At 40.6% G+C, this 25,162-nt stretch overlaps 1 pseudogene; it reads right to left on the bottom strand.

Moving 5' to 3' along the window:
* Positions 1-257: 257 nt before the first annotated feature.
* On the bottom strand, positions 258-1,571 carry LOC114635177 (annotated as a pseudogene).
* Positions 1,572-25,162: the final 23,591 nt, after the last annotated feature.

Genomic DNA, 25,162 nt, shown 5'->3' with positions numbered 1-25,162 from the left:
AAGAAGAAGAAGAAGAAGAAGAAGAAGAAGAAGAAGAAGAAGAAGAAAGAAAGAAGAAAGAAAGAAAGAAAGAAAGAAAGAAAGAAAGAAAGAAAGAAAGAAAGAAAGAAAGAAAGAGGCTGACCAGTAGTGATCAGAGGCAATTGGATTTCTCAATTGCCATCATACTGAGTATGTTAGACATCCTTCCTACAATATCCAATTCTTATAAATGCAACTTTAATTCTAGTAGATACTGTTTGATGATTCCTCTCTTCCTAAGTAAGGTTTGATTGATAGTCACTTGCATTTTCCTGAAGAACTTGGTCATATCACCTCATACTGCTCTGACCACCATAACCATCCCCATAGGTACCACTCAGCTGCTGGCTGGCCAGACCGCCATAACTAGATTGGTTGGGTAAACCCATCACTCCCAGTATCTGGCTACTGTAAACACCACCACGTGCCCCATATGTAGAATTCAAAAAGAGCTCTACACAGCTATGATCACAATCTCCTCCACATGTCACTGTGGTAGAATTCAAGAAGAGCTCCACATACCTGTGCTGCTTATTTGCTTTATCTTTTTGCCATAGCTGGCACAGCATCTTCATGAATAGCAAACTCAACATCTACCTCACCAATAACTCTGCCATCAGGTTCTACTTCAGTGTGTACTCTCATGGGATTGGGATTAAGAGGTGAGAAAACAATAGTAAATATCATTCTCAGTGGCTCTGTATGGCAACCTGGTCATGTGTACACAGTACCCTGTAGTACTCTCAAAATTTGGACTCACCATCTCCACATCTATGACAAGACATTCCTGAGAAACAGTAGCTTAGGTCTCTTTCAAATCTATCAGACTCAAAATCATACCTGTCATTATAATCTCGGTAGTCATCATATCCACCATAAGCACCCACCTTATTCTTTCAAACCCAGGTCCTCTGATGATGCTATCATGCCTTCAACCAGCCCCTGGCCTATCACAAGGACCTGGGCATTGCATACTCAGGAGCTTTCAAGGAGGATCGTAGTGAGTTCGGAGCTTCAGCTCTGCTACTCTTGAAGATATCAGTGTACCTGTGACCTAGCCTTTTCTTGAGTTCCTTTATGGTGTTTTTGACTATCTCCTCTGAAGCAAACTGCACAAAAGCCTCTCCTGTGCTCCACCCTGAAAGACCACTGCCAGTATCAACCCATTTGACACAATTTCCAACCCTGAAAAGAACTGAACAAGTTCTTTTTTTGTTACAGCCAAATGGGAGTCCTCTGAGCTATACAAACCTATTGTTGGCAGTATCAGGACTATTTGGATCTGTATGCTTTAACACCCAAACCATTCCAACACTGGTGGATTTGCATACTTCAACATATCTGTGTCCCATGATTTCTCTGTCTTTCCTTACAGCTAGTTTCACTTCAAGTTGGGCACATTCTTCACCACTCAGTCTGATGAAACAAACATCTGATGTGCCATTTTGGATTTTGCCATCAGAGAAGAAACACATCACTTCTAAGGTTGAGCAGGACCAGGGTAAACCCCTGACCTTTACCACAAACCCCTCCCTGCCTTCTGTGCTCAGCATAATGGTGACTGATAGGCCCCTGGGGACAATCTTGGCTCAATATAATTTTAATGTGGCCTTTGACCCTGATAAAGTTTCTTCCAGGAATCTGGTCACAGATGCTTTTAAAAATACTTTAAAAATGCTTGCTGCAGTACTACAATGAGACTGGGGTGAGGTGTTCTTCCTTCTTCCCTTAAATAGCTATAGAGAGGCAGTAGATGACTACCAGAACTATTCTCAGGTAAGTTTATTTTTCTTTTGTGGTGGGAGCATGTATACCATGGCACCTGTGTGGAATCCAGAGGATAACTTCGTGGAGTTGGTTCTCTCCTTCCACCTTAATATGGAATCTGGGATTGAGCTCAGGTCTTTAGCTTTGAGGTAAAAGCCTTTACTCACTGAACCATCTCTGTTGCCCTACAGTACCATTTTCTATGGAGTTAAAATTATGTTTTCTTAGTTAGCTGAAATGCATTTTTGTAGAATTTTTATTAATATGGTATGTTTCACTCACTTTATTTATGGCAATATTTTTGGTACATTTACAAAACCCCCTTTGAATTTGAAGAAAACATAAAATTTCTTTGACATACAGTATTTACATTTTGAAAGAATTTTCACAGGACACCGCTGGATTTTATGTAGTTTCAGTCTTGCATTTCTCCCACTCCCTTTTCTGAACAACATGCCTTGGGCACATTTCTTTCTCTATAACATGTGTGAGCTTTGGTCCTGCCCTGCCTTTGATATTCAGTGCTAGTTGATGGCAAAAATATTTTTGGAGATGGTCTTTGTTTGGTTTCAGACCCCTGGACAAGGGACTGAGGTGCATATTTCACATACCAAAGCAGAATTGGCTTCCAGGTTCTCCCAACATCCCTCAGTCCCTACCTGGCATACCGTGCCTCCAACACTGAACTTTCTAGCCAAGGAGCTGTGCTGCCCTTCCCCTCAGAGACTCTTCCCTATATAATCCAGATATTTTATTCTCTCCCTCTCTCCTTGTGTCTTCTTTCTCTGTTGTGTGCCTCCTTCTATCTTTCTCTCTCCCTCTCCTACCACCCCTTTCCCCATGGTAATTTCCCTGGCCTTGGTTGGTCCTTGGGGCCAATGAACTCACCCACCCTAGAGCAATTTTCCAGTAAATCTGCCTTTAATATAATCTAATCTGACCTGAATTGGTTTATTTCACCTGCGCTGGAGAAATAACCTGTTAGTCTTAAGTCCAGGGAATCAATTGGTTTACTCTTCATCAAAGTGATTGATATTCATGTTATTTTTCTCTACCTAACTCTGACCAAATAAGAACCCACCAAATTGTCCTGAACCATTCTCACACATGTTATCCCCAGCTAAAGGAAAGATTAAGGCAGGGAAGATGGACTGGGAAGGAACCACAGTTTTAACCAATAGCTGTTAAAATATCTTACTGTTTAAAATGTAATAAAAGGGATGGCACCAGTGTGAATAGACTGTTAGCTTCACCATGAGAGTCTCAGAAGGAACCTTGAGGGGACATCTTCTGGAACTTTTATTATCATTCCAGTAAAATCCACTGAGTACAGAAAGGACTAATAAATTAAGAGTGGAAGACAGTAATTCTAGGCCAGACTTTTCCTCTAACTTGTTATGTGAGCCTTGGGCAAGTTAGTTACCTTCTGACCCTTGGTTATTACTTTTAAAAATGTTTTAAAATGATAACCCCAAAGGACTTCTACCTCTGACTCTGAGTTCCATTACAGTACTGACCACAATTACAAACTCTCCCCCAGATCAGGGCCTCCCCTTTACACCAGCTTGGCACACTGCCATTTGCATTCTGTTTGTGAGTAGCCATTTAAGAGTGTAGTCAAATAGCAAATTTAAGGTAGACTAGAATAGTCTTCCTATGACATTTTGTCCCTTTGGCATCCTAATGACCTCCTTGGGTGTCTCTAAATGATTGATGAGGAACTTAACTTCCACGGTGATCACGCCCGTGGTGCCCAGCAGCTGGAAAGCTTAACCCAAACCTGACACAGCTTCCTATGTTGGGCTGGGCATCCACTTAACCAAGGCATTCAAAAACAAGACTTGACAGCTATGCACTTTGAGTCCTGGAAAAGATTCCAGAATAGAGAGGGTAGGAGCCTGATGAAAATACTCATCTTGACTCTTTTTTTTTTCCATGAGTTGAGGTCTGAAGAACTATGTCCATGAAGAAATGTCACAGTGAAGGAGTCACAGGGATATTGAACACTAGATGAAATATTTTTCAGTGGGCAGCGCTACCGACTTTTAATTGCCAATGCTACCTACTGTAGACTTTCTATAGACATATCATGTCTTGCCTTGTGCACTGGGCTAACTTGCTGTATTTTTGCCACTTTCACAGACATTCCTTAGAGAGCCATCACCTCTGTCTGTTCCTGACTTTGCTCATCTACATCCCTCTTTTGTAGGTCTGTCTGTCTGATCAAGATCCCTCTGCTTGAATGGAGCGCCGAAACTAAGAGTTAACTGACATCCACAGCTGTGTGGCTGGATTCAGGCATAGAGTACATTCTAAAATAGAACTCGACCACAGAGGGCATGGAAACCTGCCCTGCTTGCTGATGCCAGAGAATGCAGCATTGAAGCTTGGGTTTTTCACGCCTCAAACTCATTAAACTCCCAGCCTGAACTTCACAGATCACATCCCTCCAGAGACTTTGGCTTCCTTCCTTCAAACACAATGCCCCCCCTACCCCACCCCTTTTCCTCTGGTGGCTCGATCAGTCCTTTAGCAATTTGTTATTGACATTACTGTTCATCCAAATTTCTCCAAGAGCCAATGTTAGGGAAGTGGGGAGGGGGAGCAGTATGTCCTTAAGGAAGGATGAGTGCTTTATTAGTTACTGGGTTGTCAATATATGGGGCTCAGAGAAATTGTGTAGTCTATTAGGGTGGGCCTACAGTATAGGTTAAAAAAAGTGCCAAAGTTTACACCCAGTAGTCTGGGTCATAGGCAGGAAATTGGAAACGGAATCTATACCTTACATTCATTTCTTTGAAGTAATGATTACTAACACCAAATAATTTCTGCCAGTACTTAGATGCTGTAGGAACGGATACCTAATATAACCATTTAGCCATTTGCCTCTATCTTTTGATTGATTTTTAGAGTAGCTCTTGGTCCAAATGATAAATGGTTCTCCAACCTTAATATTTCTGTTTATTATCCAGATTTCTATGAATGAACACCAGAGTTCATAACTAGATACATAAATGCACGAACATGTGAGCAGATGGTATACCTGGTAGAGCGGGGGAATGAGAGAAGAAACAGGAAAATACTTGGCTTAGGTGGCATTCCAGTACAACAAGAGATAGAGCAACTCTCCTTCCACTATTTCTATGCAGTGATTCCAGAATACAGGAGACTAGGATTCTCATTTTTAAAGCATGGGGCTGTAGATGGAAGGCAGAGAAACAGTGGCTAGTTTAAGACTGGGTAGTCCATATAAGTGTTTTAAGCAAGGGAGCAATCAGTTGGTTCTAAAGAATGGGAAAGGGTTTTCCATGAACAGAATGGGTACTACCCATTCAAACAGAAAGAGCAGAGTATACCTAACTAGCATGGAACGGAAGGGCACTGACAGTGTTGGTTGTCCACTGGTACTACATTGCTCGGCTAGTGACAGAGAACAATGCAAAACTCTTATCAGAGACATAGGATTCTCAGGCTGTGACTACGTTTCCTAGTGTGAATTTCCCGATCTGGAGAAAATGAAAACAGGGGTCTCAGATTTTGGGATGTCTGCTCTTTCTTCATTTCACCATAAAGAGATCTCAAGATCTTTCCACTGTCTGACACTTGCATCCAGTCTTTATCCATTGTTAACACACACATACTCCTCTCCTCTCCTCTCCTCTCCTCTCCTCTCCCCCCCCTTCCCTTCTTTCCCTCTCCCCCCCCCCCTCTTTTTCTTCCTCTCTCTCTCTCTCTCTCTCTCTCTCTCTCTCTCTTTCTTGGACTCTGAGCCTCCATTTATTTATATGCCTCATCCAAGGTGCATAGGAAGTTACAATGACATAACGCCTAGACAGGTCTTAGTTTTACTGGATGCCCTTTGAGGAGCCAAGAAGAAAGTGTCAGATACCCTGGAACTAGACTTACAGATGATTGTGAACTACTATGTGGGTGGTTGGAAACAAATCCAAGTCATCTGGAAAAGCAGCCAATGAGCCATCTCTCCCTACCCTAGGAGGCAGGAACTTGAAGACAGTCATAGCCGCTGACTGAAGATGGTCACAGCAGCTGACTAGCTAGGTTATGTATGTAGTTTGTGCTTCCATATTGACCAAGTAATTTAGTCACATGAAGAAGAATCAATTTTTCTGTTTGGTGGAGGTCATAGGACATGGAACTTAAAACTATGCCAGTCCTAGCTGAACCAAGACAGCTTGTCATCCTTTTTGTGTGGCCACAGAGGAGATTCTGCAGGCAGCACTTCCAGAATTAAATCTTACTTTTGCCATTACTGTGTATAAAACCTTGAACAATTTACCCTAAATCTGTTTCTGCATTTATATTTTAAAGTTGGTCATAGCTGTAGTAGTTGTAATTGTGTTTTAAATCTTTATGAATATTAATAAGTTATTGTACCTAGTATTAACTATTGCTACTAGTAGAACACATCAAACTTTCTTATCTTCATGTACTTAACTACAACTTCCGTAGTCAATCACCTATACAATGTTTTGTTAGAAAGGGGTATGATTATTTTCTACTTATGTGCTTACATAATATCTTCACAGAATTTAAGATGAAATAGGACTGACTGTCTTTCTTCCACTTGGTACCCAATGCTTGTCTTGACCTAACATTTTTTAAAATTATTATTATTTTGCATTTCTTGAAAAATTGTGCAATTGAGAAAGCACAAAGTGTGTACTGATTCTTATCAACATTATTATTATAATCAACTTGATATGAGTTAGAGGTACATGGGAAGAGGAAATACCAGGTTGTGCTATAGGCAAATCTGGGGGGGATGGGGGGATGTATATCTTCTTGATTAATGAATGACGTGGGAGGCCCAGCTCATTCTGGGAGGTATCAACATCAGGAAGTAGTCGTGTGTTGTGTATAAAACAAAAAACCAAAAAACCAAGAACAATCAAAATGTAACAAAAGCAACCTTAGGAAACCAAAACCATCATTTTGTCTCTGCTTAAGTTCCTGCTTCTACGTTCCTGCTTTAGCTTCCTGCCCTGCCTTCCTGAAATGACTGACTAGAAGCAAACGTTTAAGATGAAACAAAGCCTTTCTTTCCCAGGTTGTTTTGGTCATGGTGTGTTATCCCAGCAGCCCAGAAGCAAGAGAAGGTGGTCTTGGTCCTCAGGTCCCTTCTACCTCTCCTGTACAGGGCAGTATATAAAGTAAACTCTTGGTTCTGTTCCAGGCACACCCCTGCATAATGCTCAAAGCCTTTCCCTCTCTTGCTTTTGATTTCTAATCCATTAAATAAAGAGGGTGGGAAACAAAGTCCCTAAGGCCTTTTGTATGAGTGGCAGCTCATCCACGACTGCAAGCATTTTATTCTTTCTTTTTTTTTTTCTTTTCTGTCTCTCTCCAGCTCAGGAAATAGAGGAGAGAGGCTGAAGCAGCTCCTCATGAATCTAACTCTATTCTACACTAAAGCTCAAAGTTCTGAAGTTTCACACAAAGGGTAGTTTAGGCTATGCCTTCTCTAATTATGGCCCATTAAGGCCCCAGATCCCTCCTGTCTGCTGAATGCTATTTAAAATTCTCCCTGGCAGTGCCTTAGCCAAGGAGGAGAGCTACTGCACTCTGTTCTGTTGATGTTTATGTTGAGAAAGCAGATAATCCTCCCCGCAGTGACATGCTGATTGAAGCAAGTAAAAACCGAATAGGGTTTTAGAATTCTAATTGCTGACAGATTCATAATGGTGTGTGAGGCCTGGTGTCTGCTTGGCTGGCCCTGTTGCTCAGAGCAAAGTGTGAAGTCAAAGAGTATATTGTTCCTGGTATGAAATTTCTTAGCTCCAGAGTGATTCCTTTCTGAATGAAGGCATGGGGGGAGGGAAGGAGGGATGGAGGGAGGATGGGTGGGTGAAAGCATCCACAGGACTTAAAATTAGGAGGAACAGGACAGTCAAGAAATGGGAAGAAAATCTAGAGGAGGAAACCTGAGATATTACCAGAGAGGGGTGGTCTATGTTATAGGGGACCCAGTGCTCAACCTCTCAGACTCATCTGGTTGTAGGTGTATAAGACTAACATTGCTTATAGTTTTGTGTTTCTCTGGTTTTCTGCATCTTTCTGGGAAGCATAATATACTCTCCTACAAAACCAGGGGACTTTTGAGCCAGCAACACACTGGCAGCAAGCACGAGCATACGTATGTATCTATGGAGTGATTAAAAACTGTTCATAAGAATTCATAAACACAAGTACAATACTAGCTGTTGATGGCTTACTAAAGATGAATGTGAGCCTAGAACATGGAAAAGATATCCCCAATGAACTGTATAATTTTATTTTTTAATGCAATTTTCAAAATAACTATGATAAGCTAGGAACAGCTTTAAATTCCAGATAGTGGCAAACTGTCTTTAGGATAATCACCCTTTGCACTTCTACTTTTTTAAATTTAAAAGTGAAGTAGACTGTTATTGCTCCCTTCCCCAAACCCTAGGATTTTTGTGGCTTGGTTCTTTTCATTCATAACAAGTGTATTTAGGTGATATTGAAGTTTCTTTAATGCTCTGGTAATAACAGCAGCGATAGTTAGATGGTAGAACAGGGAGAATTGTATCAATTCAGTAAGTCACAAGTAAAAAATTTTCAAACCAAATGTGGTACTTAGGCTCCTTTCAGTGCTAACGTTTCTCCATGGATACCCATATTTAGATATACATCTTAAAATCTAATGTTTGAGAATCACCTCAGTTTTTTTTTTTTTGACTTAGTAAAAACACCTAACTTTTTTATTAAAAAGAAAGTAATAGTTACTTGGGAAAAAATTAACGTGGGAGTGAAGTATAATTTGGGGACTGGGTGATCTAATTTTGCCCTGTCTACTACATCATCCTTCCTACCTGGGTCGCTTTGACCCATTGGTCAAAACTCCCCAGAGCCCTAATTTACTTCTCCTTAAAATGACTGGATGAAACTAGGTGAATCTTTAGAACTCCTTTGGAAAACAACAACAACAAAGGAAAGCAAAACAAAACAACACAAAGCAAATGTGTCACTTTCCAGGAGAGGTGTCTAGGAGAGTGGCTGAGATGGTGAAGGCCTAGGGATGAGCCAGTGGGTGTTACAGGGTTAATAGTGACTAGGTAGGAGGTGGCTAGTCCTCAGGAGACCCAGTAGCTAAAGTCCACAGCATGATTTCATATCCTTTCTTTGAATTCTCCTTATTTCTCTTTAGCCTGACCCATATCTACTGTCCTGGACTATCTGTCCACACTGCTAAACTATCCTTGTATTCTAAACACTAGTCTTCTGACACTCTGGTTATTCCAGTAACTAACTTGTTGGTATTTTATACAGTATTCTACACTGAGTTTCAGCCCCAGCTTTTATTGGTGTAGTTATTACATTTGTTGTCAAGAACACCTCAGAAAGAAACTTCCGAAAAACACTTTTGTTGAAAATCCTCTGTAACATGTATCTTCAGGTATTTTATAAATAATCCTTTAGCTAATCCCTTTAGGGTTAGAGTTCCGGTTAGTGTTTCTCACTCTCTCCTTGTTATTATAGACAGTACTCACAGAGCCTTTCTCCACTTGAGGTAAAATGTGGAACGTGTCTTTTGGTGAAGAAACTTTCATTCTGAATTCTAATTAAGTTGTGGGCCTACATTACCCTCCTCTCAGTCAACTGGACTTTTTCAGAATTCTCTTCTAAGTTTATTCTAGTTGTCTCCCAACAAGACGGAGAGGAGCTTCAGGCACATTATGAGCTAATAAATTGACAGTTTCTAGATTAAAGCAAATACAGAGACAATGATTAAAGAGTCTCCACTCTAGTAAAGTGAATAATAAGCACTCAGAGATTGTCTTTGGATAAAGATAGCTGGAGGCATCTTTCAAAGTCCACTGAGTGGCCGGGCTGGAGCTCTTCGTGAAGAACATACCAGCAATCATTTGTTCTCCATATTTTTGAAGGAGACAAGAGACTGAAGCCATTATTCAGGCTTGCCAAGACTTTAAACCCATGGTTCCAAGAAGTCTAAGAATTCTGAAGCTGAGACCACTGGCTTGTTTTTCCAGAAAGAAAAGCCAGCCAAAATGTTGACACTGCCCCAGCAACCCCAGGACAGTACACCAGGTTGGTTCTCTCCCCACCTGTGGCTGAGCGTTGGTAATTCTGACTTTCCTTCTGTAACTGGGCAGTCTGAAAGTCAACAAAGGGAACTCACTGGCCACTTCCAACCCAGAAAACACATTTTAGCCACATTTTCACATGTCCTGATGCCAGCTTTTAACACGTATGTGTCTGTAGCTGTTGGTTTTTCTTAAATGCAATGCCTCACCCTAATCAGCTTGAAGTGTAATTGACAAAGAAAACAGCTTGGATTACAGTCTCTGTTGATGGTCCATAAAGAAAACAAGCCTGATGACAGTGACATGTGCTTTCTTCTGCAGTGACAGTGGCTGTTCATGGAAGTCTCTGGAACTTGGGAAACAGGACTGGAGAGGGAAAAGTAGAAAAGGAGGATTTACAAATACGCCTTCCAAAACCACATTCTATTCCAGGTGACTGCATTTAAATTTGGTCCTTGCCTTTCATGATAGAAGAGCTAGGTGACTAGGCTGAAGTATCTTCAGCCTAATAAACAGATAATAAAGGGAATTATATATCCCTCCTCATCTAAAGGCAAAGAAACTTGGAAGTGGTGGGAAGCCAGGGTGATGCAGTCACAAGGATCGCTGTTGGAGTTGAATTTGATTTTTTTTTTCTTTTTCACTGTCTGGACCATGCTCAGTTTCAGCTCTAGACTCAAACTCCCAAAGGGCTTTGGATAGAAGTTCTAACTCCTCCCTTTAACACTTAACGTTTCCTGAGCTTGGTGGCTCATGCCTTTAGTCTCAACACTCAGGAGGTAGTTGTAGGAGGTGCTTTCAGAGTGGGAAGTAAGCCTGCTTTACATAGTCAGACCTAGTTCTAAAGAAACAAAAGAAAATCTCTTGCATACCCTCATCTATTCTACTTATTTCCATCTCCTCCTCTCCCAGAGGAAAGAAAACCTGCTTTAAGGGATGGGGTTAAGGATTAAGTGAAGTCACACAGGTAACGAACTTGCCACAGGGGTGAGTGTGCACTAGTACAAGGCTGTTAGCTATTGCTGTAGTGGTCATGGTTATGTCAGCTGCTAACTTATGACACAGCCAGTTAAAATATTGTGGTCCCCGGGTAATAAAGAGTTATTCTGCGGTAATAAGAGGCAAAGTGTTTTCTATCACTCAGAGTCATGATTAAGGAAAGACCTTCAGAGACTATACTGCTTTCTGAGTACAGCTGCATTCTTTCTGCTTGAACATCACTGAAAAGATATTACTGATAGACGCCCACAGTTCTTCCCAGCCCCTTCCTTAGCTTCTCTCCCTCGGATTCTACCTGCTTTGCTATAGCTTTATTTACACTTCCGTGACTCATGTTCTTTCTTGTGGCAAATGCCTCCTCTAACTCCATTTCAGTTAATTCTACACACGTGTGTGTGTGTGTGTGTGTGTGTGTGTGTGTTCAACTGAATTAAGAAAATTCCAAGTAGCCCCAGGACAAACTGTGTTTAAATTTTTCATGTTTTGTCAGTCCCCAGTTTGCATTTCCTTTCTCCTTCAAATGTTTGCAATTTAACTAGACACAGGTTTTATGGTCAGGAACTTTATATTCACTCACAGTTTGATTCAGTTTCCAAAAGAATACCTGTCAATTGGGGCTTTCAATAGACAACTGTCTAAGTAGATGGATGATTTCTCCCTAACTGAAGAAAATGAAAACTTGTATTCTGTCCACATCAGAATTCAGGAGCCTCAGTACCTAGATGGAGGCCTACAAGTCAGTGTCCCCCATAAAAAAACAAAAATTGATCAGGGAGGCAATATTCAAGAGACTCTTCAAACTTTTGATGTCCCAGGACCAGGGCTTAGGAAAGGCGCTTGTCCTAGGGGAGGCCTGGAACATCTGTGATTAGGGTAAGAGAATGAGCCTGGTGATTAGGTCTTTGCACTGAGCAAGGGGTGGAAAGCAGTCTGATTCCTGTCTCTCTGGGTAATCCTCCCTTCCATTTTCTCAAGATTGCCTACACCAGGATCTCTTAATCGCTCAGTGGGCTTAGAGTCTGATCCCTTGAATGTGTAATTATCTCCATTATTCCAAACAAAAGGAGACGCGTGCCAGCCAGGAAAAAAAAAAAAAAAAAAAAAAAACTGTAGCCTGCAGCAGAAAACTAACCCCAACCCTTTCCCTTGTCCACAATCTCTTTCTAAGACTTCTCTAGTGTCCACATCACACGAAATATCCCCAAGTCACATTATAGTGGCAAGATGACAATACATGCAAGCAGAACAGTACTCCAAGCAAAAGGCCCACTGTTCAATTCAGAAAGACAGAGAGGGCACACTACATCTCCCCAACACATAGTAAGGTGTATGCTTGGATAAAGTGAATTGGCCACAGTATCACTCAGAGGTTGTGTCTCCTGTCCTTAGGGAATAGACTGATTGATCACTTGTTTTCCTGGAAGCCTTTGAATAGAGACCATGGTTCTCATAGCATAGTCAGTGGCTAATACCTTGTAATCCCTGGGGCTTTCAGGTTATATAATAATGAGACAAAGTCCTAGGTGGTATTAAGGTGGCTGGATTCTAGAATTGTTTCTGTTGTATGGCAGCTGTGAGAGTTTATTACAAAACATCATCCTGGATTTAAACTTGCTTATCTTTAAAAGAAGGCATAGATGTCCACTATAGGTCATCAATAGTCTCCTCTATAGGAAGGCAGAAAGTGGGTCCTTCAGGCTCTCAGGTCTGTATGGTTTCTGCTGGACTTAGCCTTTTCTGTTGCTGGACTGTCCAGCGATTCTCAGCCTGTGCATCCTAATTCCTTGGGGTTGAATAGCTCTTTCACAGGGGTCTCCTAAGACCAGCGGGAAACAGGCATTTGTATTACAACTCATATCAGTGAGCAAAATTGCAGCTATGAATTCCATGTTTGTCTATTTCGTTATCATATACATATATGGATGTACATGTGTGCATATGTGCACATATGGATGTGAATATGTACAGATGTAAAGGGCAGATGTCTGCAAGAAACTTTGGTCCGTCTCTTATTTTCAGTGAATCTGGAGCTTGCTGACTGACTAGCCTGACTCTCCAGTAAATCCTCCCTGTTTCTGCACAAACACACACGCGCACACACACACACACATATTGTGCTATGATCCTGAGTATTGCCTCTCCTTGTGGATATTGGGAGTGGGGACTCCCTTATTCAAGTTGGTGTGACAAGCACTTCTCTGACAAAACTTGCTTCAGAGCCCCATATTCAGCCTTGGGCTCTGCAGAATTTGGTGATAGAACATATTTTATCAATGGTCTAGCCCCTGGTTTTCAATGGATGGTCTCTGAAGGACAATGAGGAAGCAGAATAACCATATGGCAGTTTCCTGTTGGTCTGATTTTCCTTTTGTAACCATTTTTACCTTGAATTTCATATGATGTGTGTGAGAGGGAGAGATAGAGAGAAAGGGAGATGGAGAGGGAAAGGGAGAGGGAACACTTTTGAAAAGAAGCGTTGTCTGTTTTTTTTTTCCTTGCTTATATTATTATATTATATTATATTATATTATATTATATTATATTATATTTTCATTTCTGATTTTGGTTTTACAGTTTTCTGCGTGTTTAAGTGCCTGTGTCTCAGTGTCTGCCCACATTTCTTGTGCTTTTTCTTTAACTTTTTTTTCCTGTTTGTTTTGTCATATGCTAATTTGTTTGTTTTGGTTTTATTTTATTTTACTACTACTAATACTACTGTTATTATCTTTATCATTATTTTGGATGCCTGTTTTTATTTTAATGAGAGAGTGAGTACTAAAGGTATAGCTTTGGATGAGTAGAGAAGTGGGGAGAGTGTGGGAGGAGATGGAGGAGTGAAAACCATAATTATAATATGCTGTATGCAAAACATCTAATTTTAATTAAAAATGATTAAGTAAAGCATTTGATTTTAGTTACCACAAAGATCTTTGGCTTGACCCCTTGTGACTCTGAGAAGTGGTGTAGCTGACTCTTGGCTTCTAGGTTACCCATGGACCAGTGAGGGCTGACGTTCATTATCTTTACTTATTCATGCCCATATCTGGGACCCAGGGCATGAATAAAACAAAGTAAGAGATAAACAGAGTTTATGTGGCATTTGGCTTCTAAGCGTGTCATGAATAATTTTTCCCTGGAAGATTTACCTTCCTAATCCCCTTTGCTGATATGAAAATGAGTTTGCATTACCTCAGCTCACAGTGGATTAAAGCAAAATTGGGGTGTGGGGGAGAGATGTGCTGGGGATGTAATCAAATGACTGACGTCCCAGCTTATATCCTCCTCCGTGCCTCTCAACACATTCTGAAAGATGTCTCCTTACCACCATTCTGTCCTCTCTGTCATGATACGATGTTTTCTCCCCAGTTCTGACTGTTCTTTTCTCACCGACCTTTCTTCCTGGTGCAGTCCTGATATCTCCCAAGTGACAAGGAAGCATTTTCCAAGGTCCTGGGCCAATAAAGTGGTTTTGCTGTTGTTGTTGTGTTGTTGCCCTTTGTTTTAAACACACGATTATTTCAACACATCTGGGCAGGAGATGTGTCTTCCGGAAGTACTGAGTCATGTGATTTTCACTCCACAGGAGATTAACAATATAAAACAAATAAAGCATTCATTTAAATGAGAGCTCTTCTCATCATATCTGTTGAGGTCTGCCTCTGTAGCATAGCTGTAGCCATTTTGTTCCATGCCTGACAGCTATTTTATATTGTTGCTGAAATATGCCTGCCAGTCATTGACACAGATATGTAACTGGATTAGAGCAGGGTCATGCTGACCACATACTCTGTTATATTCTGTTTATTATGAGGTTTGTTAGTCTTAAGAAATTCCACTACTATAAGTTTCACATAGGACCCATCGAATTAAAGGTCAATATGAACTGTTATGTCTAAAATGGCATGAGTCCAGGCTGACCACCAGGCAACAGTTCCAGCATCTGTGAATGAGCTCAGTGTGGGTTTTGTAGTTTTAGACTTTGTAAGTTGGCCCTGAGAGATGTCCAGCGTGAATCTTTGAGCTGTTAACCTGGTCGATCAGTCTCGGGTGTGTTTTCAGTAAACCATCCTTGTTTAATTAAGATCTATGTTCATGTCATTTGTGGGGTGACTCCTAGACTCCAATGATATCCTTTGAGGTAAAGGCTGAGTTAAAGACTGGGCATACAAGACCCTAGACGATGCATGATTGGTTATCCTCTTTCACTTCTGGTTTACTATTCTCCTCTCTATCCTCATGATCTCTGAGAAACTTACTTGAGTATAAGTTCTAATATGTGAAAGGAAGACACATACATTTTTGAGTTTTAGAAGTCCAAGGCAGGGATGAAACCTTTGAAAGGAAATGCTTCAGAGCTTGTAAGAATCTAGGCATTTTGGAGATCAGTAATGAAGTTTGGGTTTTGATGTATAAGCAGTAGCTGTAATTTCCATAGAAAGCTTTCAGATGAACTCTGTCTGGTTGGAAACGGCCATCTAGCAGAAAGCTGCGTAAGCCATAGAATCTTAGGAAGGGTGATGAGAAACAATCCTCTCCTCTCATTGGTTAACTGCCAGGTCTTACATGGTGATTCAATAAACTTCCAGATGGGTTGAACTGAGGTGGGAGATGAACTAGAACCTACTTCAGGCTTAGTTCAGGCATGGGTCATAGAGTGACACAATAACAAAGCAAACCAACACAGAAAATAGACTGGTACATCATTTTATCTGGAAAATAAATACAGACATATCCATATACATCATATCCATACATCATATCCATATACATACATATACATATATATCATATACATCATATAAATATACTTACAAATACACACATATACATATGCATATATGCCTTACTAACAAGAAACCTCAAGTTAGGATCACAGATAACCAGAAAGCAGCTGTGACTCTCTGCAAAGGGCTTGGGACAGCAGTTTGTAGACCTAGGGAAAATCCCATTGTCAATAAGAGATGCCATTCAAAATAATGGAGAACATATGGCCAGACCTTAGTAACATCTGGATTAGCCAGGAAATTTAAAGGGCAAATTATGTATAAGTCTGTTCTTATAAACCAAGACTCAGTAATAAGGGAAAAGAAAGGACTTTTACTCCAGTGACATTTCACTAGTGGAGAGTGGAGAGAGCAAGGAATGGACAGTGAGCACAGCAAAGGAACACATGGGGTGGAAAGTTCGATGAGAAACTGTTGAGAGAAGACTGCTGAAGGGGAACTGATCATTTTAATTTCAGCCAAGTCTGAAATCTTGAACTTGCTGCAGGTGAAAACAGATCCAAGCACAGCTGGGAAGTCGCCGCCTTGCTTCTTGTGCTGGAGGAACTAGGGCTGACAGAGAAGTCATGGCTTGGTCAAGCTGCAAGAGTAGCAAGTAGCAAGATGACAAGGTAAACTGTGACCTGTGCACTCAGATACATGACTCTGTAAGCATTCACTTGGCTCTTAGCGATGAGGTGTCCCTTCTGCTTTTTAATGTTTTAACTTTAAAATGTTGTGAGGTTGTAGGGGTTAAAAAATAAGCAGAAAACCTACTAAAGAGGTCATATCAATACTCCAGATACTAGCATTTGCATCAGATTGTTTTAGTGTAGAGTTATATAAATGGTTAGTCTCTGAATGTTTGGAAGCTGGGGTGGGGGAGGTGATGTTGTTTTATGAGAATAGATGTGGGCTGTGAGAAAGAGAAGAGTTAAAGATAACTTCAAATTCTGGGCAAAAAATGACTAGAAGGATAGAGTGGCCATTAACAGTGTGGAAGTCTGAGAAAAGCTGGGTTCCAGGAAACCAAGACTTGACCTGGAACAGGTTATGGATGTAAGGAGATGCAAACTTCTGTAACACAGGGAAGGGCCAATGAGGAGAGAGCCCAGCTAGGCGCAGGAACATTCTTGTCCTGTAGGTAAAAATGTAAATCCTCAGCTAAAACTAGCTTAGTTACAGATGTCTTATCCCCCGACCCGCTCCCCCACTATGTAACACAAGCCTCTTAGATGCATCCTTGAAAAGAGACAGGAAAGGAAATCATGGTTAAAATTTAAGGGTACAAAAGAACTCCAAAAATTATTTTTGCCATCAGAACTGGGGCTAAAATAAGTATTTCATAATATTAAAGTATGGATCTTTATTTATTTTGGTTTATTAATTAGTAGTATCATATGTGCTGTATTTTATTTTTTATCTTTTGAAATTAAAATTTATATCCTTTATTTTTTTATTTGTTCACACACCAACAACACCCCCACATTTGTGTGTGTGTGTGTGTGTGTGTGTGTGCACATGAACATACATGAATTCCTAAGTATTTAAATACATCTTGCTTAGTCTGTAAAATGCCACTCATATGTCTAAGATTTCAGGGCTGATGGCTTGGTGGGCTCTTCCCTGAGGAAAACTATTTCTCTTGCTCTGAGAATTTCTTAGTCTCTTGTAGTTCTTTGTTTAGTGTTGAAGCTCCATGAGATTTTCCCCTCAACCTTAGCATGCCTATTGGGACAGCTTCAGCAACAGGGACTTCCCCTTGGAACAGCAACGGTCTAAACTGTTGGGGGAATTTTTGAGACTACCTGGATCAACAAATTAAAGGGCTTCTTATTTCTGGTATTTTTTTTTTATTAGTCTGTGGTTCCTAGAAGGTACATTTTACTTAAACTATATGGATCTATATACCCTTATATGTATTACATATAATATTAGTTAAATGGATATTAATGATGTCTTATGACTTCAGATATTCCTATTGTGATTTTGCCCTCCTCTCCACTTCTGCATTTATCTCTCTCCCCCTGTTTTGTTTTCCCTTTAAATCACTTATACCCTTCACTTGCCCTATTCATTGCTCCCTAACCCACAGTCCATTTCTTTTTCTAGCTCCAGCAGTTGTTTCAGGTTGGATACTCACATCTAAAGGTCTGGATCCAGGAACTGAATAATAAAGACAAAATGCTATGTTTGTCTTTCGGAGTCTAGCTGGTCACACTGAATAAGGTATTTTCCAGTTTTGTCTATTTACCTGCAAATTTTATGATTTTCCTTTTTTTGGCAGCTGACTAATATTTCATGATGTATATATTCTATGATGTATCTGTCCCACGTCTTTGTTCACCAAACCCAATTCTGAACAGAGTGTTTAGATGGTGGGCAGGGGAGGGGGATAACATGATGAATATGCAAAGATACTGAAAGTGTAAGCTGAAAGGTATATTTAAAAACAGAATGAAATGTGTGTGTGTGTGTGTGTGTGTGTGTGTGAGAGAGAGAGAGAGAGAGAGAGAGAGAGAGAGAGAGAGAAGGTGTGAACCCATGTCAGCTGAGGGGTAGGTATAGAATGAGTTTCTTTTTCTGTTCTGAATGGCTACTTAGAAATTGAGTCCAAAGGCCCACTTTTAGGTGGGATTGACACTCAGAAGCTTGTTTAGAGAAACAACTCAAACTACCTAGAGGAGCAACTTGCTGAAAAGTCAATGGATTTGTCTTTATCATCTTCGTCTATCAGCAATGTAAACTGTGGATTATGACCCCTTTGGGAAACATCTATCTCCAAAAAGTATTGACACTACAATTCACAACAATAGCAATGTTATAGCTACGAGGTAGCAATAAAATTAATTTTATGGTTGCGGGTCACCACTACATGAAAAACTGTATTAAAAGTAGAAGAATTAGGAAGGTTAAAAATCACTCACTGATCTATCTGAGGAGGTTTCACAGCAAGCCATGGCCATTTGCAGGGACCTACAGGACGAATCCTGCATCAGGCCCTTCCAACCCTGACCTTATACTGGCAAGTAGAGGCAATGGACATGGTGAATGGAAATGGAGAGGGTGATGTCTATGAAGGATCATCAGGGAATGGGAAGGAAGAAAAATAAAAACAAAAACCAAAAAGTAATTTTCTTCTAACCTGCATCTTCAAAGAATAATGACCATATAGTCTAGCATAGACTTCCAGTGCCTGACTTGGCCAGATTTGGTTTTATTTTAAGTACAGGCACTTAAATATTGCCTATATAAGAAAGGGATAAGCCGGGCAGTGGTGGCGCACACCTTTAATCCCAGCACTTGGGAGGCAGAGACAGGTAGATTTCTGAGTTCAAGGCCAGCCTGGTCTACAGAGTGAGATCCAGGACAGCCAGGGTTACACAGAGAAACCCTGTCTCGAAAAAAAACCAAAAAAAAAAAAAGAAAGAAGAAGAAGAAAAGAAAAAAATAAAGAAAGGGATAGTTTGCCAGGTAGAAATCTCAGAAGAGGATTATTGGTCTCATTCTATAAACACACAGAAAAGGACAGAGAAGTATTTCTAAGGGAGGGTTTTAAGAGATCAGAAACTAGGGTTGAAGAAAAGATGGTAAAGCTAAATTTTACTGTGCGGTGTCACTTTTTCAAATGTCTCCTAATTACATTTCAGAGCCTGTTTGGAAAGGGCCAAAATATTAGTGTGCTTAGCATCAAGGCAGTTATGTGATTATTGTCTCATGCAAATGTATCTTGGTTTCAGCTGACATCAATACTGCAAAAGTACAGTCCCTGTCTTTGGGTTGACCTCAAGCACTTTGGCAACACAAAGACTAGTTGGTTAAGCTAAGGCACACATGAAATTCAGCCTTGGAAATCTTGCTATGTACCACCCTTCTTTGAGTTTTAGAGGTTAACAGGTAGGGAATCCTGTAACCCAGAAATTTAATTTTTCATACTCATTCACTGAGCAAATGCTTTTATAGTACTTATTATCCAGTGTTAGTCACTGTGGGAAAATAAGTTAGTTGGATATTGTTCTGTCTTCAAGGAGCTCTTATGGAAGGGACCATTCGACTGCCAACAATAAGTATATTTTGTCTATGATGTGCTACAAGAGAACCATGGTGGGGGGCTGACATTTGTAAAGTTCTCATGGTTGATAAAGACCAAGTATTAAAGAGAGACTAGGGTGATACACACAGGGGAAGAAGGGGGATTGTGTCTGGCAGAGAAAAGTGCATTTCAAGGTCTGAGTGTGAAGTAGCAATCAAAATTTCTGTCTCTGCCTGGGGGAAAGAAGAGGCAAATGATGGTAGAGAACAAGGGGTGGGAATTTTAGCCAGATTCATGGTCTTTAAAGAATTTCAGAAAGGATCAGAGAACTCAAAGGACCTTATGTCCTAACATAATGATTTAGAGTTTTATCCTCAGGGTTATCCAAGATACCTACAGATTTTTAAACATGCAGTATCAAGTCTGAGTACAGCGTTTATAGAAATGAGACGAGAAAATCAAACCATACATACAGTCTTGTAAATGAAAAGCAATTCCACTAAGGTGTAAGGCCAGAGGTCATGTGAACCATGCTACACCCTTAAGCTCACTGCCCTCTCTTTTTAGTCTTACTCTTTCTGCAGGAGGCTTCATGGAGATACAGTTGCAACCTTGGAAGTTCATGTACCCCTGTATCCACCATGCCTAACAAGACACAAAACACTGTCTTCCTCTGAATTTTCTTATGCACGTTGTAGAGGATCTGCCCCTGCTCAGCTCCAGATTCCTGTCCTTATAAAAACTTTTATCTCTTCTAAAATGGCATATAAATTGATCCACATATTATATATTATAGGGATTTGTTTCTTTCAGACAGCATCTATTTTAATTTTTCTACTGTATTGGTAATGGCAAAATTTATTAATTTGCTAATATAAGGTTGAATCTTTCCATTTTTCTTATTATTTCTTAAAAAAAATCCAGAAGACAATGTGACTCGGGTGTCAGTAGCAGGCCCCTCATATAAGAGCAGGAAGTAGAATGATCTTCAACGGCTTTAAAAACAGCTCTGAGTTTTTATACAGAAATACCGTTTTAGGTTCTATCATATAGAAATGGCTAATGATTTGTAAGGTATAATAATATTTTCAGTAAAAAGTAATTTAAAAGGAGTTTTTAATATTTATACATTTTATTTTACATGTATGAGAGTTTTGTCTGCATGCATATCTGTGAGCTATATGCATGCCTAGTGCCCAGTGAGGACAGAAGATGGTGGTGGGTCCCTTGGAACTGGAGTTGCAGAGGTTGTGACCCACTGTGTGGCTGAAGGGAATTGAACCTAGGTCTTCTACAAGAGCAAAGAGTGTTCTAACTCACTGAGCCATCTCTCCAGGTCTTGCAATAACAACAACAAAAAAGTTCGTCACGTTTGTCCCTCCAAATATTTTCCCCATTCTGTTCAAGGCATAATGCCTTTTGCATCCTTGCCTGTTAAACTCCGCTGCCAAACACTTTCGCTGGCCAGTCGGAAACCATAGGAAGGTGTGCACGTGTTCATGTGCACACAGTCTCATCCAAAAAAAGAGTGAGTTATCAATTTTGTGTTTGAGCTTGCTATATAATTATCTGAAAGTTTTGAATAGCACTTAGCTGACAACATTGGCCTTTTTCATTAATAATTTTGAATTTGGACAGAGTATTAAAAAAGATCACACAGCAGCTTACTTAAATGTCAGTTTCTTATGCTTCTTTCTGGATTCAGTACCACCTCATTATCCACTTATCAATCACCCTTTCAAGGAATTTTTTTTGAGCCATCTATCCACCCTATTAACTGGTCATTTTAATTCTTTTTCCGTTTTACAGTTGATAGAATTTAGCCACAGGCCAAGCAGCATTCTTCCAGAGAGGAAGGCAGCAGCAATACTTCAAAATGCTCTCCCACATCTTGGCATCTGCACTGTCCAGTTGTCTTAGAGTGTGCACATCATCATAGCGGGAATGCCTGCTGCTGTCATGAACTATGAGTGCTTTATAGTGGGTGCACTGCTTGACTACAGAACTCAACATCAAATATGCTAAGAGAAAGTTTTAGATAGGATATTGGTTATTCTCATTATTATTGATGCAGTCATTCATCCATTCAAGTATTTTTGAAAGATTTCGGGAAAATCAGTTTTAGGTTTTGGGCTAATTTGGATAACATAGAGGCATTTCGTTCTGTGACTTTTCTTGATCTAGTAAGAAAGAAAAAGAATAAGTCATAATAATAGTACCCTTTGTTAGCTGTAGCAGGCTCTATGCCAGATATTTTGCAGGATTTAAAAACCCCCACAATGGGTAGTTTTATTATCTTCCTACGATAGGAGAGGAGATTGAAGGCTTAAAAATTCAGAAAACTTGTTCAAAGTAGATTGACCAATGGTAGAATTAAGGCTCAAACTGATGTAATTGGACACATATGCTGTGCTTTGGAACAGATCAGTGCGCTGCTTAAGAAACCCCAAAGGTGCAACAGGTATGTGATGATGGAGTCCACTAGAGAAGGATGAGGTCAGCCGCCATGTTGACAACCAAGTGCTGCCATGTCCTAATGGTATTTTACGTTTTGTCACGTGACCTGCTTTTGCCTTGGCTTCCTCTGTCTTTGTGACCCCTCTTTGTGCTGCTGTCAAATCTTCAGACCCAGGTCACATGCTCTTGATTTCTTGCCAGTCTTTCTGAAACCCATTGTTAGAATCCATTTGCTTTTTTCCTGTTACTCCGGCATTATTTTATTCAGCCTCATGTCAGCGTTTTCGTTTGATTCTATGTTCCCTGTGCTTATCTAGGCTCCTCTAGTGTGAAAACGGTGGATGGTGTTCATTTGTATATTACGTATGGAACTTGTTTGCAATTTGGTGGCTAAAAGAATGGCCTCATTTCTGAATTTGTCCAGAAGCAAGCATATTGAGACTTGCCTCTGCAGGAGGAGTTAAGAGTTTCTGCGAAAGAGCTGGAGATGAAATTATTTCTCTTTTCTTAAATGGTCATGGTCTTTCTTCATGGGAACGGGCTTTCTATTCTGGAATGTGCTAACAAACAAACCAAAACAAATCCATTTCTTTCTTCGTTCCAGCTTTGTTCCTTTCTCCACAGTAAAGTCAACTTGAAGTAGATTGTGTGAAAGCTGCTGAGGTGACTGGATTTGTTTATAAATATGACAGGACAGCATTTTCCTCATAGAGCCCCAGCAGAGTCTAAGCACATCTGCATTGTCTACAGTGTTTTCTTCAACAATATCCTGTTTGCAGCACATTAGGGACCCTGTGCTCTTTCCACGGGGACTCAGATGCTTCCAGAGGATGGGCTACTTGCTCATTTACAGCTCACACAGGCTCCTGTTATTTCTTTGAGCATTCGTACTCAAGAGAGTAACCAAAGCGTCTCAGCCCATGGAGCTCTAGTTAGCCTGTCTAAAACTTCTCTTCTCCGAATCAATTGCGACTCAAGTTACCAGGATTTGTCTATACCTTTGGAATTGAATTCATAACACTTTCTCTTTTTATATAAGAGACCAGGAAGAAAACAAAAATCGGAATTAAAAACAGGGATGCTATCCAAGAAAGGATAGTTCATAAGTTCCACAGAGGTAAGATAGTGAGAAGGCATACTTCCTGTTCCCTCATCACTTTTAGAGCCTCAGTGTCAGGACACTTCCATCTCAGCTGGAGTATTATGTTAACTATAGGCTTCTCCAAAAGCTTTGTCTATTCCACGTTCTCAGCTCTGGCTGTCTCCCTAGCACCCTAACTACAGTGTGTGGAGGTAGAAGGGTTCAGCAGCGTGGGGGAGGATGGAAAGTAGCAGAGAAGTGGGGGTTATTTCAGGTCTTGCTTCTCTAAGCCTTCAACGTCTGAGCTTCTCGTCAGACCTTCCTGTTGTGAAACACTGGAGCAGTTGTTGCGATCCGAAGATAAACAACATTCCAGCAGTTCCCCCACGGGCTCCTGGAGGCCTGTACTTTTCAACAGCTCCCTGGCCTTCAGGAATCCAGGAACCCAGCTTCAGTGTGGTACCTGGAAGAGCACACACAGCAATAGCTTTGTGGTGCTGGTGCTCTTAAAATGGATTATGGTAATGAGTCCAAGATGAGTCCTGGGTACCTCTGCCTGGTCATTAAGTTTCGGAAACACTAACATCCTTTGTGTAGCTTTGGAAGCCCAAGCCGTTCTGATTGGAGGTTGATGAAGGACAAGGGTTCCTTGGCCTGATGTGCAAGGTTTGCATCTTCATTAAAGACTGGGGCTGCATTAGGGCTCCCTGGGGTTATATAAGGGCAAGTTTGGAAACTAGATGCAAGCTGTTAACAAATTCAACCTGGCTGTATCATGAAAGGGTTGGACCGGAGGTTAGTATGTCCAATAGACAAAGTGTCTCGTATGTGTTTCCAGTAAGTTTGTGCTTCTTATATAGGTAGGTGTGGTTTTAAAGAACATAAAACCACAACAAATCAAAGAATAGCTCAGACTTGCCTTTTGCTTTATGACTGAGGTTGGTTTGAGTAATGATTCATCGACTAAGAATGCCGGCTCTAGTCCCTGGCTGAGGCCTACTTGCAGTACCACCAGGGAAGACCATTTCCTCAGAACACATTCTCTCTCCCTATATCACTTTCTGCCGCTCATCACTTCACTTCCACTCATACCCTCCGTTATAATTGCTTTCCAGATTAATGTATAAGGCCGATAAAGGACATTTAAGAAACTTCGTTTTAGTGATAGAATACTAAGGTTTAGGAGATATGAAGTAATTTTTCCACAGTCTAAGAGCTACCACCATTGTATAAATAAAACAGCTGAACTTTTGATGGCATTGGGTATTATAATACCTTTCAAATACACACACACACACACACACACACACACACACACACACACACACGAACAATTGCTTTATGATTGGACAAGGGATATTGCAGGCAGGCAGATGTTAAGGTGACTCCTCATTAATATTACCTCCTTTTTTATACACACACACACACACACACAGAGAGAGAGAGAGAGAGAGAGAGAGAGAGAGAGAGAGAGAGAGAGCTCATACTTATCTATCTTTAGCACTATAACATCTTTACCTTTATTAGATTTTGCCAGCACTTTTATGCAGTATCTACAGATCTGCATTTGTGATCCCCACAATCTGAAGGTGTAGGTTCTTTTTGCTGGAATCCTCTGTTAGAACAACTGCCTCTGCTCTTTGAGTTTTACTCCTTGAGTTGTCATTATCTGTAAGGTTTAAGGGCAGTTACTTTTGAACTGGATAGTAGTAATGAAAAATGCCAGCCAGGCATTTTCCTTTTAGATGCTTTGCCTCTAGGTATTTAAAAGAGGATGACCCAGTTGTGGTGGCACACTCATGTAGGATTTGCTGAAGGAGACAGAGGCAGGAGGATCATGAGTTCGGGGCCAGCCTGGGCTACACATATTTTGCCAGGTAGTTGTGGCGTGCACGCCTTTAATCCCAGCACTTGGGAGGCTGAGGCAGGTGGATTTCTGAGTTTGAGGCCAGCC

The sequence above is a fragment of the Grammomys surdaster genome, unplaced genomic scaffold (assembly GCF_004785775.1).
Source record: "Grammomys surdaster isolate TR1022 unplaced genomic scaffold, NIH_TR_1.0 1166, whole genome shotgun sequence".
Lineage (NCBI taxonomy): Eukaryota > Metazoa > Chordata > Mammalia > Rodentia > Muridae > Grammomys > Grammomys surdaster.
This window is presented reverse-complemented; position numbering and strand designations above follow the sequence as displayed.